General features: G+C 40.7%; 1 pseudogene; it reads right to left on the reverse strand.

The window, feature by feature from the left end:
- Positions 1–1597: 1597 nt before the first annotated feature.
- LOC147608148 (uncharacterized) lies at positions 1598–2215 on the reverse strand (annotated as a pseudogene).
- Positions 2216–9671: the final 7456 nt, after the last annotated feature.

Genomic DNA, 9671 nt, shown 5'->3' on the forward strand with positions numbered 1-9671 from the left:
TGAATTGTCTTTGACTGATGCTTCTGGACATATCCATGACATCAATCCCTCTCCACAAATCTTGAAGATCGTCGATGAGAGGAGCCAAATAAACATTCAGATCTTTAACTTGTCGTTTTCCCAGAATTAAGAGTGAGAGCATTAAATGCTCTTTCTTAATGCTGAGATACGGGGGTAGATTATAGTTAATAACTACCACTGGCCATGTAGACCATTTACTTGATCTCATTGAAAATGGATTCACGTCATCCAATGCTACACCCATCTTTAAATGGCATGGTTCTTTTGCAAAATCTGGCCATCGTAGATCAATATGCTTAAATGCAGGACAATCTGATGGAATTCGCATTACTCCATCTTTGCTCTTGTGCTCCGCTCCCCATGTCATAAGCTTAGCTAATTCGGGACTTTGAAACATATGTTTTATACGCGGAGCCAGGGGAAAATGTCTTAATACCTTTCGAGGGACCTTACCTTTCTCCTCTTTATAACGAGGAGTTTTACATTTTGGACATGTCACACCGTCCTCGTATTGACCTCTATATAAAATACAATCGTTGGGACATGTATGTATAGAAGAATAATCAAGTCCAAGACTACTTATCACTTCACCTCATCATGTGATGTAGGAAGGGAATTGCTTGTCGGCAAGAACTTCTGAGAGAGTAGCCTGCAAAGTCCAAACACCATATTAGTGAATTTGGGAATTTCCCAATTCCCATTTTTGAATACTTAAAAAAGAGGGACATGGATAACATGTTTGTAAGTTTCTCAAAACCCTATCATATGACCTATCATTGGAAAGCGCTTGAAAAATGAAATCTAAAGAGCTATAAAGCGCTCATTTTGGATTAGTGGTATTCAAGTTATGGTTAATCCAAACTTTTGACCACGTGTCCCAAACTTGTGGGAAATTCCCATATTCCCCAATATGGTGTTTCCATTAAAAATATGATCAATAAGAACAAAACATATTGTGATTACTCCTAAAATATTTAGATTTAAAAAAATGTTAGATTGTTACATACTTCAAAAGTGCTGAAATGGATATATTACTCCATCCAAAACGGTTTTGAAGATTCAAAATAAGTAAGCTTGCACTAAGTCGTGTCAGTTGGCTTCCTGCGTAGATACGCTTTAGAGCTTCTTCTCGAAGATACTTCTGGTTGTTATTAGGAATATCGCTCGCACTATTATTTTGATACCAATCCTCAATAAAATCAGACATGCCATCGTCGTCATCAAAGATATGGTCCCACACATTATTGAAGTCCTGAGAATATTATTTTTTTAGTCTTGCATACGCATTAGGATCACTCCTGCGTAGGATCCTCATGCACTCTATTGACATGTGAGATGCGTCATGTGAACGTTGATTTGTGATATTGTCGATGTCACATCCGGAATCTACATATTTGAAGGCAATATCAATAGCATGCTTCTATATAAAAGAAAAGATAGATACAAAACAGTTACAGACAATAAAAAATGATTATCAAATTAAAATAGAGACAGTAGAGAACGTGATGCAAATTAAACTACAGAATTAGGGTACAAGAGGTCCAAATAACATTAGGAAATGTATACAATGAAGCTCTCAATCCTCATCTAGTAAGGATGCTCGTGGAGGTCTACGCCATCCATAATTGACCAGCAATTCATCACCAGCACGTAATGATCTAATAGCATTGACAACTATGTATCTTTCTACATCCCTGCTCATATGTTCTGGTTCATGACTATTCTCACACTCCACAAACGTGCAATTAGTTCTTGAACTCATCCCTCGACTACTATTGATTAAACCTGCTATGTTTCCTTGAGAGTAAGGTCTTCCATCAACATAGAGGCTTTGTCCTTCTGCATGTGTGATCCCTCTATCAGAAAGAGAGGCTGCATTGAGACATAATCCATAAGTACTCATGCTCTGAATGTAGCGAGTAAGCTGATGCCATGGACCCCATCTATATATAGGTCCACAGAAAGACATAAGGGTGACCTCTGAACGAGGGGACACATGTAAATCCTATGCAATAAAGAGGCCTCGTCCTGCTCCACTAATGGTAGATGGAGCAATCATGTAGCGGCTGCCCCAGAAGTTGAAAACCACTCCATCTAAAGGAAGTGATCCTCTCTGCCATCCTCTGTATCGTCTGCGATCATACGTCTGTACTAGAGAATGCAAACGAGTAGGCAACGGATGATCTCCACCCATCTCGGCCTCCAAAGCACGAGGTAGAGGATGTCGAGAAACCTCAAGCTGCAGTTGACAAGTGACCTGTCCGTGCCGTGTGCAAGGGACATGTGCACCACTGATAGTGAAGTCATCCTCGTCATCAAGTGAATATACCTACATATATGATATGGTTACATTATATATGATATGGTTACATTATATATGAGCCTTTGATTTATAAAATAACCAATAATAAAACTAAGGGAGAACAGTCACATACCATAGCTCGATGTCGCTCCTCAGGTGGCGGTGCTCGCTCAAAAGTACCATGAGTCATCTCATGTGAAAAGCACTCCCGTCGTGGCCTCCGATATGTGCCATGACAACGAGCACGCCAGCATATAATAGACTCGTCGTAGTAGAAATCATCATAAACGGGGTCATGTGCAGTATTAGAACTCTGTGCACCCCAATCACCATGAGTAGGAGGTGATGGTGTACCCTCTGATTGGTCCGAATCTGATTTTCAAGTACCACAAAAACACGAGTCATTAATCAAATGATCGAGAAGAAAAAAGCAATGCATGAAAGAAAACATTGAAATCTAACAAGTTCTATGGTATGCAATATGAAAAATAAACAGACGCTACTGTATGGTGGAGACAAAACAAACAAGAGGAGGGCTGATATGTGCATGGAGACATGGCAAAACTTCCGCAAGGAGAGATGCCTACGCATCACTTTTCCTCAACAGAAGGTGCGTGCCTTTGCTAATGTATATTAGAATAAATTTGAACTTTGATAGATTGATTCTAAATATTCTCTAATCTATGTCATTTTGTTTAATGAAATTTACATAGACGGCAGCACGAAAGAGACTGCAAGTTGGTCACATATCTAAACTAGGCCGGATGGGTCGAGATGGATTTGTGGCCACATTTGTGAGTATAAATCGTTCTAATTTTAACTTTCAAAGATACTATTATTGAATGAAGAAATCAATAAGTCTTTGGTTCTGTCTTGATGTAGACCAAAGACTATGGTCGTGCACCTACGGCGCAGGAGATGGAGTACGCTACATACTACGGGTACCGCGCTTTGCAGGCGATACTTCCGAACATGCCTGATCCACTTGTGGGTATCACTGATTTATTTTGTGGTTTATTTTCATATTAACTGTAATATATTCTTATTTGATTTCACTAAGTAATGCAGGAGCAACATGGCGAGAGGAGGACATGACAGAGGTGGCTCGACAGGAGGCGGAGGGGTGATGACGAGAGTCTGAGGCGGGCGGCGGCGGCGGTGTGATCCCGGGTGGGGACACGGGTGGTGGCGGTGGTGATGGTGGTGTTGTGGTTGGGGGCACGGGTGGTGGCAGTGCTGATGTTGATGATAATTTCGAGTCTGATAGTAGCGACTCATATAGTGATGGCTCACGTAGTGATACTTAGTGATCTGTTTTGTATATGAGAGGATTGATCACCACACACTGTAGTCACATGTACATATATTTGTTGATGATATATATTGACATATGTTCTCGTTGCATCGCTGAATTTGCCTATTGTCAAACAATTAATTATTTAACGCCATATTAGTGAATTTGGGAATTTCCTAATTCCCATTTTTGAATACTTAAAAAAGGGGACATGGATAACATGTTTGTAAGTTTCTCAAAACCCTATCATATGACCTATCGTTGGAAAGCGCTTGAAAAATGGAATCTAAAGAGCTATAAAGCGCTCATTTTGGATTAGTGGTGTTCAAGTTATGGTTAATCCAAACTTTTGACCACGTGTCCCAAACTTGTGGAAAATTCCCATATTCCCCAATATGGTGTTATTTGTCGGTAAGTTAATTAGCCTAAGTATGTGCGAGAAGCTGGAACGTTATTTATTTATCTGTATGTTTTAAAACAAAACAAATCCTAAACAAGAAAAGAGGCAAGCCCACAATGTAACACATCAAAAGAAGCAAAAGATTGGCAAGCATCACCAATTTCTCAAAAGCTCTTGGAAAGCTAGATAGAGACAAATCAAAAACTTTATCGCACTTCCAGTGACTATTTTTCTATGTTAGGCTCTAATATTAACAAGCTTTTGATTTTCATATTTTCTGCAGGGGTCCCTGGTTATACGATACGTATCAACTCAAGCTGATTTTCAAGCTTAAAGATCCGAACCATGAAGTTTCAAAGCACGTGATTTCAAAGTACCAATTTATGTACCGCGTACCTGTACCATGTAACCATTTGCAAGTACGAGGTTTCAACATGATATCCAACTTAAGTACCAAGTCTATCACTAAAAAGCTTTCTTTGTTCCCATGTTTATTGCTTAAGGTATCCCAAAGTTAGACCGGCCAATTGATACCATATATCATGTATCAATTGCGAGTTCGAAGTTTCATTATGGAGCCTGATACTAAATCAAGTATCAAGCACCGAATCTAGTACCACGTACCATGTACCAAGTATCAAGTACCATGTACCAATTACTATGGACCATGTACCAATTATCAAGTACCATGTACCAATTATCAAGTACCATGTACCAATTACTATGGACCATGTACCAATTACTATGGACCATGTACCAATTATCATGTACCATGTACCAAGTACCATGTACCAATTACCATGTACCAAGTACAGTGCACCAAGTACCATGTACCAAGTAGCTTGAAAATAGTTATTATTAAAAAGGTTTTTTAATTGCCGTTTTTTGTCCATCCCCGTTTCCGTTCGTCAGGATTGCTTACATACATACATACATACATACATACATGCATGCATGCATACAATGTGCATGCATACATACATGCATGTATATACATACATACATATGACATACATATTGTAAGGATCCTTTTTGATATAGACATGTATATACAAAATTTTGGCATAAAGACTTAATTTTTGGTTGTGTATATTTTGCCTCTTAGTAAAATAATATATTTTGAGTCAATTACTAACATGTCTAGGGCGTAATAGAAGTACGCCACCGTTTGCTTCTAGTCTTCATTTTGAAGGAAAATACGGTCCAGAATGCAGCCATTTATTGTTGAATATTTACACACACCTATGGGGTTTAGATATCTGCGTTACCCCTATTTATTGCGGATATTCTATGGGCACTAAAATAGAAATCAAAACAAATGGAAAATTTACACAAAAAACAATGCCCTTAATAGATTTTCATTTTATGAGTCCGCATATAGAATGCTTCCTCCCCACTTAGCCTGTGTTTTCTCTGGCCAGATGGTTGTGCATGTGCATGGGATTGAACATTAAGTGTCTATACACGGCCGTGTAATGTGGCCCTATAGCATGATATCACAGAATATGCATTAAAAACAACATGCTGTGCTAGATGGGGGTCATGAGCCACTCATATGCTTTTGATGGCGAGGTATATCTTCAAAGATTCCTTACCATGGATTTTTTGGAGGCCAAATCTTTTTGATGGCGACCATTGTTGGAGTTGTTTTGGGCTCAGGTTGTAGAAGTTTGAGTACCCATCTTTGGATCATCGTTGGATCAAACCTGTATGCTTGTTTGGATCTCCAAACCTATGTAACCTGTGGTTTCTTTCTTGGTCACTGCTTCGCCATTGAGGGATCCTTCTGCCCTTGATTTCTAGAGCAAGTTGGTGGCTTTTCATGGCGTTTAGGGATCCACAACTGTGCGTGATCTGGTTGTGCTTGTATCAGCTTCTTAGGAACCCAGATCTTTGTTGTTGGTTGGATGTACATGTGCGTTCATTGAGCTTTTAGGGTACACCTCTTGAGGAAATTTGGTGGGACATTTTGAGTATGCGCATGATTCCTTTTCAGAATCCAAATCATTTGTTGTCCCTGATGCACTTGAACAATATTTTTTAGGACCCAAATATACTTGATATGGAACTTCCTTTGACTGCTCTATCTATCTGGCACCTTTCCTTTTGTGAGTTGTCTTGCGCTTCTGGCATTGTGCTCTTTGTTTTGAAGGTGAACGACAATACTTTCTGCATGTATTCTTTCAAGGTTGGGTCAACATGTGGGTAGATTTGGGAATCCAAATCTGCTTGGGGTTCTTTGCTAGCATCTTTTTTGGTACCCATACATGTTTTCTAGTTGTAGCTTTGCCATGTATTTGTGAAGATGTGGAGGTTGAAGCTTGGGCTATATCTGTTGCATTGGCATTGATCTTTGGCAACCAGATTTTCTTTAATACCTCCTTCTAAGCTGTAGGTTGTGAAGAAGTTGTTGGTGGTGGAGGAGTAGTTGACTTGTGCTCTTTGGAGGCTCTCTTTGGTATCCACACTTGTGAAATCTTGGCCGATGTGGATGCTCAGGAAGTAGACTTGACTTTAGCACGCCTCTCGTCTCTAAGTAGAGAAGGCTCAGTCCGTCGCTCCTAGACATGTGGTCGTAGTATCTCAGTCGAGGGTGTCGTGGGTGCATTGGTCTCCTCATGGGAAGACACTGTAGAGGTCAGTCTAGGCAAAATCTGCTCAGAAGACTGTGCTGTGACCTCTATCGTCATGGTATCCGAAATGTGGTCTCTACAAACCTGATCAATCAATGGCCGCAAGCTATAGGAAACCGCTCCAAGATCGGCAAATCTGAAGGTAAAAGTGCGGGAGTAGATGGCTCAAGAGCAGCATCTATCTCAAGTGTGTGTTCTGTTAGTTGAGTGATCGCTCGGAATCTCAAATGGCATCGTCTCCGTCAACAATGAGATCCGTATGTATAGGCTCATCAAGGGTGTCTGCCGCCTCCAAAATAGGAATGCTAGAACTGTCAGACAAAGGCAGAGTCTGAGCACTATGTGTCTCTACTGGCGCAATGCTAGCAATCTCATGAGTAGGAGAAATCTGTCTAGGCTGTCCATCCTGTGTAGAGCCAGTCATGTTAGTATGGTCAATGGTCCTAGATGGCTCTACATCTCTCCTCTGGTCGGAATGGGAATTCTTCTCCTTCATCTCTATCACGAGACCTAAGTGTGCTCTGCGCCAAACCTGTCTCGGTTGTATGGACGTAGAAGATGACCTAAGAGGACGTAACGTCACTACTGTCTCGGAGGTATGTGTGGAGTGCGTATGTGGCTATGTGATGGAGAGTATATCATCCCAAATGATCAACGTGTAAACAGCATGATCAAGGCCTCTGTAAACTCTATCACGTGGATCTCCTATAGCATAAGCGGATATGCTCTGCAAAGTCTCACTGGGTCCACTAGCCTGATCCCGTTGATATCTACGACCACAGTCATCAACATATGCCATGCTATCGGGAACTCTATGCAACTCCACTAGCCTAGGGCGTGTCTGTGAATCTAGACAATGATGATCGTGCACTTGCTCGATCATATCTGAGGCAAATACATCACACAAGTATAGATGCCTCCAAGCTCATCAATCAAAGGATCATCAGACCTATACAACTGTCTCCTAAGTTAATCCCCCTATCAGTCATCGTACTAGAGCCATAACAATTAGACGTGCTCAATAGCGAACTCTGGCTCATCAGTGGGAATCACTGTATAAATTTGGTAACTTCCTTGGAACCAATACTAGAAAAAGTTACCAATGGTAATCCTAGTTTAAGATATAATCACCATGTGGTAACCTTGATTCCAATAATTTTATATTCACGTGATCACAAATTTTTTTTTGTTAATAACATGTATTAACATGTTAACATGTTAACATGTTCCCAAAAAAGCCGGTGGGAAGCTCCCTGATAACCAGATAAAATCCCGCCGGGGTTTTGCAATACCCGACGGTCCCGTCGAGAAAAAGGAAACCCCGGCGGGTCCGAGCGGGGTCGTCATACAGCCTTGCGGGGTATAATTTTTTATATATATGGGCCCGGGGGGCCCTTTGGGAGTTCATTGTTGACAGTATACACAGGTAATGAAACTTGTGTTTGTGTGTGTGTGTGTGTGGGTGTGTGTTCGTGCGGGCAGCCGCCCATTGTCGCAATGCACGGCAGGATGTGGGTGGTCCGCCACACGAGGGATGTGTGTGTGTGTGTGTTCGTGCAGGCAGCCGCCCATTGTCGCAATGCGCGGCAGGATGTGGGTGGTCCGCCACACGAGGGGTGTGTGTGTAAGGCCATTCTTTGGAATGGTGCTTACCCTGGGGCACTTAGTCGGTAACGCGGCTAGTCTGTGTCCTATGGTAAGTATGGCATGCCGTAGCGGTACTAGTCGGTAACGCGGCAAGCATAGTATCGTTATGGCGATGTCACCTTCCCTTCCCTTCCCTTTGTCAAATGCGGACATATGGTCGGTAACGCGGCCAGTGTATGTTCATATCCTATTCGTATTTCCATAGAATCGAGTGGCATTTTGTCGTTAACGTGGCAAGTTGGTGTCGTCCGCTAGTGCATATATTATTGTTTGCATATTGCGGCATTTGATCATTAACGCGGTCGAAAAAATGTCGTAAATTTGTTTGATTTGACTTGTATTGTTTTTATTGTGTTTGATCCATGCGATACTTGGTTGCTAACACGGCATGAGTATTTCATGGATCAAAGTTTACATCATATTGTCTAAACGTTTTATTTTATAATATCGTGATTCGTAACTCGAAAAAATGAATATCTCTCTCTCTTCCTGCCCCCCTCTCTCTCTCTCATGATACACTTCACAACTCTTTCTCTCTCTCTCTCTCTCATGATACACTTCACAACACGATAGATGTGTAGATAAGGATTTCTTTTTTTTCTCTTAAAATATACATAATTCTTAATAATTTCTTTTTTCTCCCTCTATTTACTTAAAAATTAAAACAGTACATTATTTTCCTCTTTAGGAACTCACAAAAATATTGAAAATGTCATCTAATGTTTTTCTCTCTATCTGTCACAACTCTCTCTCTTCCTCTCCTCTCTCTCTCTCTCTCTCTCTCTCTCTCTCTCATGATACACTTCACAATTCTCTCTCTCTCTCTCTCTCTCTCATGATACACTTCACAACTCTCTCTCTCTCTCATGATACACTTCACAACTCTCTCTCTATCATGATAGGTGTGTAGATGAGGAGTGCTTTAGGAATACAAAACATTATTTTCCTCTCTTTAGGAACTCACAAAACTATTAAAAATGTCATCTAATGTTCCCTCTCTCTCTATCTGTCACACCTCTCTCTCTTCCTCTCTCTCTCTCTCTCTCTCATAATACCCTTCACAACTCTCTTTCTCTCTCTGTCACGATAGGTGTGTAGATGAGGAGTGCAACATGTATACACTTGATAAGTAATAATGCACTTGTTGCGGTTGTCTCACGTTCGATAATGTATTGCATGATGTTGAGTTCAGTAATATTGTTTGATATTCCGTTTTTGTTTGATCGTTGATAAGTAATGATACACTTGTTGCTATTCTCTCACGTTTGATGATGTATTGGATGATGTTGATTTCAGTAAAATTATTTGATATTCCGTTTTTGTTTGAACATTGATAAGTAATGATACACTTGTTGCTGTTCTCTCACGTTTGCT

Source organism: Cibotium barometz, chromosome 54, assembly GCF_041138505.1.
Source record: "Cibotium barometz isolate CiBa-2024 chromosome 54, ASM4113850v1, whole genome shotgun sequence".
In the NCBI taxonomy this organism is placed as follows: domain Eukaryota; kingdom Viridiplantae; phylum Streptophyta; class Polypodiopsida; order Cyatheales; family Cibotiaceae; genus Cibotium; species Cibotium barometz.